Raw genomic sequence first — 7,949 nt, forward strand, 5'->3', positions numbered from 1 at the left:
GTTATAAAAATGATATGGCTTTTTTGATTATTTAACCAGTATCCACAGAGCAGCTGTGCCACTGGAGTTTTGCTTATCCCCGCCCCCCCAAATTTCTCCATCAAGGGTTAAATTAGTCATCAAAGGAATGTTCACGAGAATGCACCATCGATACAATCTGAAGATAGTACCTAAAACTGGTTTATTTAAGGTGAAAAAAGCATCAATGAAACATGTGTTTCCCCTGATGCGTAATCACATTTAAAATGCACCATTTGAGAGTTGCCTATCTGACAAATATCACATAATAAAGTCCCTTAGAAGTCATGAGCCCCTAATTTATTTTCTGTTACAATTTGAATTTCCACAGAGCTTTTAAACTGTGGGTTCACTTGGATTGATTACCCCGATATGGCTGGAGGCAGAGAAAATCAATGAGGGAAGGCCGCCCTATTAGCTAACGATGTGTTTCATGTTCAATTCAGCCTTTGACCCTTTTCTTTCCATTTGCAAATACTTTTAAACTCTTCCTGAATCCTCATGCAATGTGATTTAAAGGTGAATGGATATTAGCTATAACGTGCTTGACTGGTAATGTTTTTGTGATTTTGTATATGTCCCCCAGCCCTCACCCCTTCCTCTGGAGCGGTGGGGTCATGGGGTTGAAGTTGACTGTTACCAAATATCATAGTCTGTAAAAGTGCATTGGCAGGAGATATGTGGATGTTGCATGCTGTCCAAAAGAATTCCGTATGTAAAGAACATACACTTCAACTAAAGTACCTAGAGGAAGACATTGGCCTGGCTTTAGATCAAAATGAGGCAAGAAAAATGCAATAAACATTATGTGAAAAATGAACACACCTCTGTTAAATATACTGTTTTATAATGTTCTTAATAAAGTTGAATAGTCGTACAATTGTAAGTCACTGTGATTTGTCCACACGAAGTTAAAATATTTGCCTGCGGATGATGTGAAGTCACACGGTGTATTGTGTGGGCACAGAGCGGCGTCACCTGTCCACCCCAAACTCCACTTCTCAGCTACCTTACGTTATAACTTCAACCTGAGTTCTAAAGGCATCGGTGTTTAGAGGCCCCTTAATGAAATCTGAATATCTTGAAGAGGAAGGGCTCTTCATCGCAAGCTGAAGTCTTTCTGTGTCGATGCCTCAATTCCAGTTTTCACCAAGATTTGGTTTTGGCCGGTGGAAAGCACTTGGGGCACTTGCACTTGAGTCCTGGGTATGATGAGACTGATTAGTAAGCAAGGTTGGGAGAAGGCCAAGATAATAATCCCTGTTTCACAATTTGACTCATCGCCAGAATTAGATTTGAAACTCTAGGAAATAGAAGGGAGGGGTCATGGGAAATTTAAAGCTATCAGCTCATCAACCAAGTTTTAAATTCTAAAGTCCAAGGGAAAGCAAACTCTGCCAACGAAACCTTGGGTTTCTGCTCCCAGCAGAGGCACGGCCTTTACCGGGCAGAGCTGCTCCAGACAGCGATCAGGTGGGGGGAGATCCCAGTGGGGAAAGAGTGGCAGTGAACTTGGAGCCACAAAGAGGAAATTATGAAAGGAATTTCACTGACCACATTGTGAACAAAAGCTGAAGCCAACAATACCCAAGAAGAGGATAAAATAATTAAATGTGAACTGCCAAGGGCATGGCTGGAATTAATAAAACACCTACTTTGTGCAAAGATATCATGCTATTTATTCCAGGAGCTAGTAAGCCTTTAAAGCACACTCCTTACCTTCCATGAATTTTTAACCTGACAAGAGAAAAGTTCTGAGATGCCATAACTTAAATTACATCAGGCCAGCGTTGGGGAGGAAGAGTCAAGAGTTCACCAGCAAGTGGCCGAAACCAGCAAAACGCCGCCAGCATTCCTGAGTGTGTGTGGACACTGAGTCAACCTCTCAGCAGCCGTGTGGAAAGCTCAGCTACCCACCAGATGCCACTGCACCCTGCTCACACACAGACTTTCCAGACTGGCCCACAGCCAACACAGAAGCGCCCGGTGCTTCTTCCTTGCAGACTGTGCACCTATCCCAGAACTTGGTTTTTAATTCACCTTTCCCCACCGCCTTATCTCTAGTCAGGGTAAATCTTTTCACTGCCACTTAAATCTCTCTCCTCCAGACACGTTGTATGAAAGAACCCTGGCAACCGCAGGGCGGGGGGACGTGTTCATCTGCTCCATCCAGCCCCCCTGCTGCTGCTGGTGGGTTAGAATGTACGTCCCACCACCTGCTCCTTTGTATTCTGGCCCGCACATAGCTCAACAGAGCCTTTCTTTTGGGAAAACTTTCGGTCTCAAAAGTTGTTGTTGAACAAAGCCAGTGAACAGAGAGAGGTGCAAGAGGGCAGGTGCAGAGATGAAAGGGTGTGAAGAGAATGTTTTAATAACCACACAAGGCAAAGGGCGAGGGGCGCACAGGGGAGAGAAATAACCCTCAGCCCACAGCACGAGACAGCTGCGGGAAGGTAGTGTTTTATGGCTAGAGAAAGGTCATGCTTTATTATGCTTGGAGTGCTACTTTTAAAAATATCTTTTTGTTCTTTTCTGATTATAAAAATACTGGAGAACTTTTATAAACCACATGAAAGGCATTTGGTATAAAAATTGATCATCTCACCGAACATAATATTAGCATTTTGAAGTGTATATGTCAGTCTTTTCCTGCATATCTTTATGATTTTTATTCTTAGGAGCACAGTATAGAACAAATCATGTGACATTATACTTTTATATGTTTTTGTATCTTGCTATGGTTTGCTTTAACATATTAAGAGCATTCTCAAATACTATTAGGGATTAATTATTTAACCTTTTCCATTTTGGGAAGTATTTTTGCTGTTTCCAGTCCTCCCCCCCCCATTATAATTTTATCTCCATCCTCGGTTCTTGGCACAAAGCTCCTCAAACCGTTTTAAATAGGGATGCTGGGAGAATCTTTAACGTCAGTCTGTGACTGCAGTTCCTAAAACTCCTGTGATTTTCTAAGCATTAAGAGCACTAGAAGCATCTGTTGCTTTAATGTTTGGTCTTCGGCTCTGGCTCCTGAGGCAGAAGTCCTAAATCGCTCGGGATTTCTTGGCGATTGTCCTTTTTAATGCGGCAACTCTTGGTGGGCCCCCTGATGGGGACCAAACCATGACCTGAAGCTTGGAGTGTTCAGTCCCACGCTTCCGTTCTCCAGAGAGGGGGGAGGAGCCGGAAATGGAGTTAGTGATCAACCATGCCTGCACAGTTAAGGCTCAGTAAAACCCCCTGAACTATGGGGGTTAGAGAATGTCGGGGCTCATGGGGACAACCACGTGCTGGGAGATGTCATACCACAACGACAGGGGGACAGAAGCCCCTTTGCTTGGAACCCACCCGGACCTCACCATATGCATTTCTTTGGCTGTTCGTCACTACCCTTGACGACGTCCTTTATATTCTATTAGCAGCTGGTGAACATATGTGTTCTCCTGAGTTCTGTGAGCTGTTCTAGGAAGTACCTGAACCTGAGTGGGGGGCCATGGGCATCTCCAATTTTCAGCTAAGTCAGGCGGGAGTTGTGGACAACCCGGGGGCGTGTTACCGCCCACCAGCATGTGAAGTGAGGAGAAGTCTTGGGAGGCTGAGTCCGCCATCCGTGGGGTCTGTGCCGCCACCCGTTGGTGTCTGAATTGAGCTGCATTGTAGGACCCCCGCTGGTGTCCCAGAGGACTGCTAGTTTGGGGGGGGGGGGGGAAGAACCCACATGTCTGGAGTCGGAAGTGTTATTGTTACAGAACACACAACAAGGGGGGCCTGGGACAATATACTATTATTGAAAGAAGGCCCCGGGTCCTTTATGTCCGCCGCCAGAGGAAAGGCGTCTCTCAATGCCAGAGATTCGTGAAAAGGAAAGGAAACGTTTATTTAATGCTATACAAACTTAAAGTAGTGACCTAATGTCTATCAAAAAATCCTAAAGTTCCTAAAAACACCCACAAACAGACACAGTCCTTCCTCCCTTCCCCCTTTGCCCAGTCCAGAGTACCGTATCTCAGGAAAGGAAATAGAAGTCCATGGCTCAGGCAGTCCCTGGTTCTTCCCAGTTAGTCCTCCATCTCTACTGGGAGACCTCCCTGGGTTCCCAGCACCCTCGGCTGAGTCGCCGAAAACTGTTAAAACCAGGTGGTGGTTCCCCCTTCTAAAGCTGCGGGGGTCCCCACTCTGCCAGGCCACGTGGTTCTCTCCTCCAGGGCTGCCGCGTGGTTCCCTCTCTCTGGGATGTGGGAGTCTCCACTCTGCTAAAGACGCGTGGTTCTCCTCTCAGGGCTGTGCATGGCTCTCCTTCTCAGGGCTGCAGGAGTCTCCACTCCGTCAAGTCTGCATGGTTCTCTTTCCTAAAGCAGCATGATTCTCCTCCTCAGGGCTGCCCATGGCTCTCCTCCCTCTGGGCTGTGCATGGCTCCCCTTCCTAAAGCAGCACGGTTCTCCCCCAATGGCTGCACATGGCTCTCCTCCTCAGGGCTGCGCATGGTTCTCCTTCTCAGGGCTGCACATGGCTCTCCCCCTCACAATTGCCGCCAAGTCTGGGTTTTAAATCCCTCTTCCTCTGCAGCCTCATTTCCGACTCCTCCCACACTCGGCTTCACATGCCAGAACTCGTATCCTTCCAGCTTTACTAGGCTGCCATCATGAGTCTGGGCAGGCGTGGCCCCATGTCCTGGAGCCAATCCTCTCTGAGCTCCCACACAGGCGCTATAACACAGGGGACCGGGGGGGGGGGGGGGGGGGGGGGGGGGGGGGGGGGGGAGGGGGGAGCCCCCCCCCTTACTTCTGGGTGGGGAAGTTACTTCTGTTCCCCTGTCTTAGAGCTGATCACAGCTACTTAACATATCTATGCAACCAGTCAAAGGTTATAGATATGCCAAACGACCATGCCAGAGCTTAGCTGCAAGGCTGTTGCTATGCAAAACAGCTCTCAATGGCCCTGCTCCATTCATCCCTTCCCCCAACCCACACCCTGGGGTGGGGGGATGGAGACATCCCAAAATCTCCTAGACACTTTAAGTTCTGGACCCCATTTTAAAATGCCTATTTGGGGTCCCCGTCTTGGCTGCACCCTGTAACATTATGAGTGTGGGAACAGTGTGAAAGGGGAAAAGGAGCACACAGGAGAAGGGAGTTTTCGTACTCTCCCAGTGTGAAATGCATTCACCCTCCCACAGAGTTCTCGGAGGTGGCATCCCTTTAGGGTGCAGCTCCAAGTCCGGAGTCTCACATCTGCCTCAGATCCAGGTGCAGATCAGGTGTTCTGAATGTAGTCCTTTTAGTTCAGCTCCCTGGGTGCAGCTCCTCTTGATCTGTTGATCTGCACCATGAGAGAGACCTGGCGTTGCCTTCCAGCCCACCCTTGATACAGTGGTAGGATGGGGACAGATACGAAGTATAGATGTTCCTGCTCAAACAGGGGGAAACGGGGGGCGCTGCCCCACAATGATTCTAAAATCTAGTCAGCCAGATATTAGAAGTTCCTTGATTAGCTTTAAAGGCCTGTAAACACTTCGGTATGTATCTCAGAGAAATGAGTTTTTTTAAAAAATTATAATCCCCCAAATAAAGTAATTCCTTACTATCATCTAATTTCTAGTCAGTGTTTTAAAGTATTCCTGTCACATAAGTCTCTTTCTAAATTATGTTTAAATCATGATTCAAAATAAGATTCATGTATCACAGCTGATACATCTAAGTCTTGAAATCTGCCATGATTTCTCATTTAATTAGTTATCATTTGCTTTCCAATATTGGGGATTTTGCTGTTTATGCCTGCCGGTGTTGTATGCCATCTTTGTCTTTGCCCTGTATCACCCTTCTCTGTGCTGTGCATTTACCATCAGCAGGGGACTGCTTGATTAAATTTAGGCTCAATCATTTTGCAGGAAAACTTCATGAATGGCATTATCATCGTGCCAGGAGGTCCACAATATCTTATTGTCTCTTTCTGTGATATTAAAATTGATCAGTGGGTTCAGGGTATCTCAACCAAATCCACATATTATATAAAATTCCATTAGCTTTTTGCCTAATGTTTTTAGCGGCCATAGACGATTATAACTTAAATGCATTACTTCTCTGGCAGTTGCAAAATAGTGACATTTTAAAAGAAAGACAATCTTTCACTAGCTGTTTGGTTATCCTGAAATACTGTTCACTTGGAAGACAAGATAAATGCCTGATTTTTTCACTTTTACTTACCAATTTTTATATAGAGTAACGAGGTAGTACCCTAGCAACCCTGCAAAGGCGATTAATAAAGTCTTTTAAAAAGCACTATTATTGACTCATGATTTTTCACATATTTGATGTGTTTCAATTCACCGCAGTCATTTGAATTTAATGGTCCCATTTTGCTTGTCAGCGGGAAGCCCTTCCGAGTTGGTACCTCTGTCCCTTTAACACAAACTCGGGCTGGTGCAAATCCCCTGCAGTAGAAATCTGCTGCTGGCGCAGCAGATCCAAGTGAGGCCACTTTGTATCGGTTGCCTCAGCATTTGAGGTCTGTCCAGAAAGTATCCAGCCATGTGCTATGAAAAATAGAGACATGTATTGAAGAAGATACAAGAAAATTGTGCACAGGACAGTAACGCCTCAGTCCCCTTCAAAGTAGGCACCTCGAGACCTCACACAGCGCTCCCTATTGCCCTCAGCTGAATCTCATTGAAGGTCTGAAATCTCTTCCCTTTCAAAGGTGATTTTAGTTTTGGGAAAAGCCAGACATCTCAGGGCACCAAATCAGGACTGTAGGGGGGATTAAGTCACCTGGGTGATGTGCTGTTTCACCAAAAATCTCTGCACAAGATGTGAGGCCCGAGCAGACGTGGTCGTGACAAAGCTGCCAACCACCAGTCGGCCACAGCTGCAGCTTTCTGAATCATCCAACTAGTTTCATGGAGGAATGTTTAAGCTTAAGGCAAAATTTGATGCAGACTTGTTGCTCTACTTAGTTATTTTGAAGAAGACCAGGGCCACACAGCTCACATGCTCACTCAATAGCATCTACCACCCCTACTGACTAGAACAGTGAAGTCTCCATTGCCCAAGCATGGGCACTCCAGTCCACTCTCCTTGGCTGCCAGGGTACATCCCATGCCTCTCAAACTGTTCTCATTTTATTAACAATGGCTGGACTTATTTCAGATGGACATCTTATATAAATTTGTATTCATCAAAGGACTAGGATAGAGATTGCTCTGGCACCCACTTCTAGGTCTATTAAAATTACAGAACAGTCAAAAGTGGTCAGGCCACCTACCCAAAGGCTATACAGGGATGAGAGAAAATGATTTGTAAAAGTAGTAGGGCTATTTGGGATGACTTATTTTATTGTGCTTACAAAAAAAAAGATGGTGCATTAAAATTGAAAACTGGGATCTGTAGTTATCCATAGAAATGGCAGGTGGCAAATCAAAAATATTTTTAAAGCTCTCTCACTTGGCTGTGATGTCCTTCTGATATTACACATTGCACACATTCCTTAATGTGGCCTGAACTTTTTTTTTCCTTACAGGCATATAATCCACAAAGCTTGTACCTCCAAATCCAGCGCATCTAGAAGGGATCTCAAGCTGCTCGTACATGAAATCATCGGTGCCTAATAAGTAGGAGCAATGAAGACGACAATCTGCAGACTACGGATGGAAAATAGCATCGTTCTTTAAGTATTTATTCGCTGTTTATTTCTCCAGGAATGGAAAGATGTAGGGGCTCGATGGCACAGCGGCTGGCATCAGAAAGGTGAGGGTAAAAGCGTCGCAAGAGGATGGTGCCAGGCTCGAGAGCTCTCAAGGTCAAGCCCGGGGTCCATTCCGCACTTGGTTGCGGAAAGAAAGTGAAAGCTACAGGGCAGACTACTGACGTTTCACTCCGGGAGGCGGGGCCAGGGAGCGCGCCACTGCGCAGGCGCCGGGGGCGCGAGCAGTCAG

This window comes from Phyllostomus discolor, chromosome 3, assembly GCF_004126475.2.
Source record: "Phyllostomus discolor isolate MPI-MPIP mPhyDis1 chromosome 3, mPhyDis1.pri.v3, whole genome shotgun sequence".
NCBI classification, from domain to species: Eukaryota; Metazoa; Chordata; class Mammalia; order Chiroptera; family Phyllostomidae; genus Phyllostomus; species Phyllostomus discolor.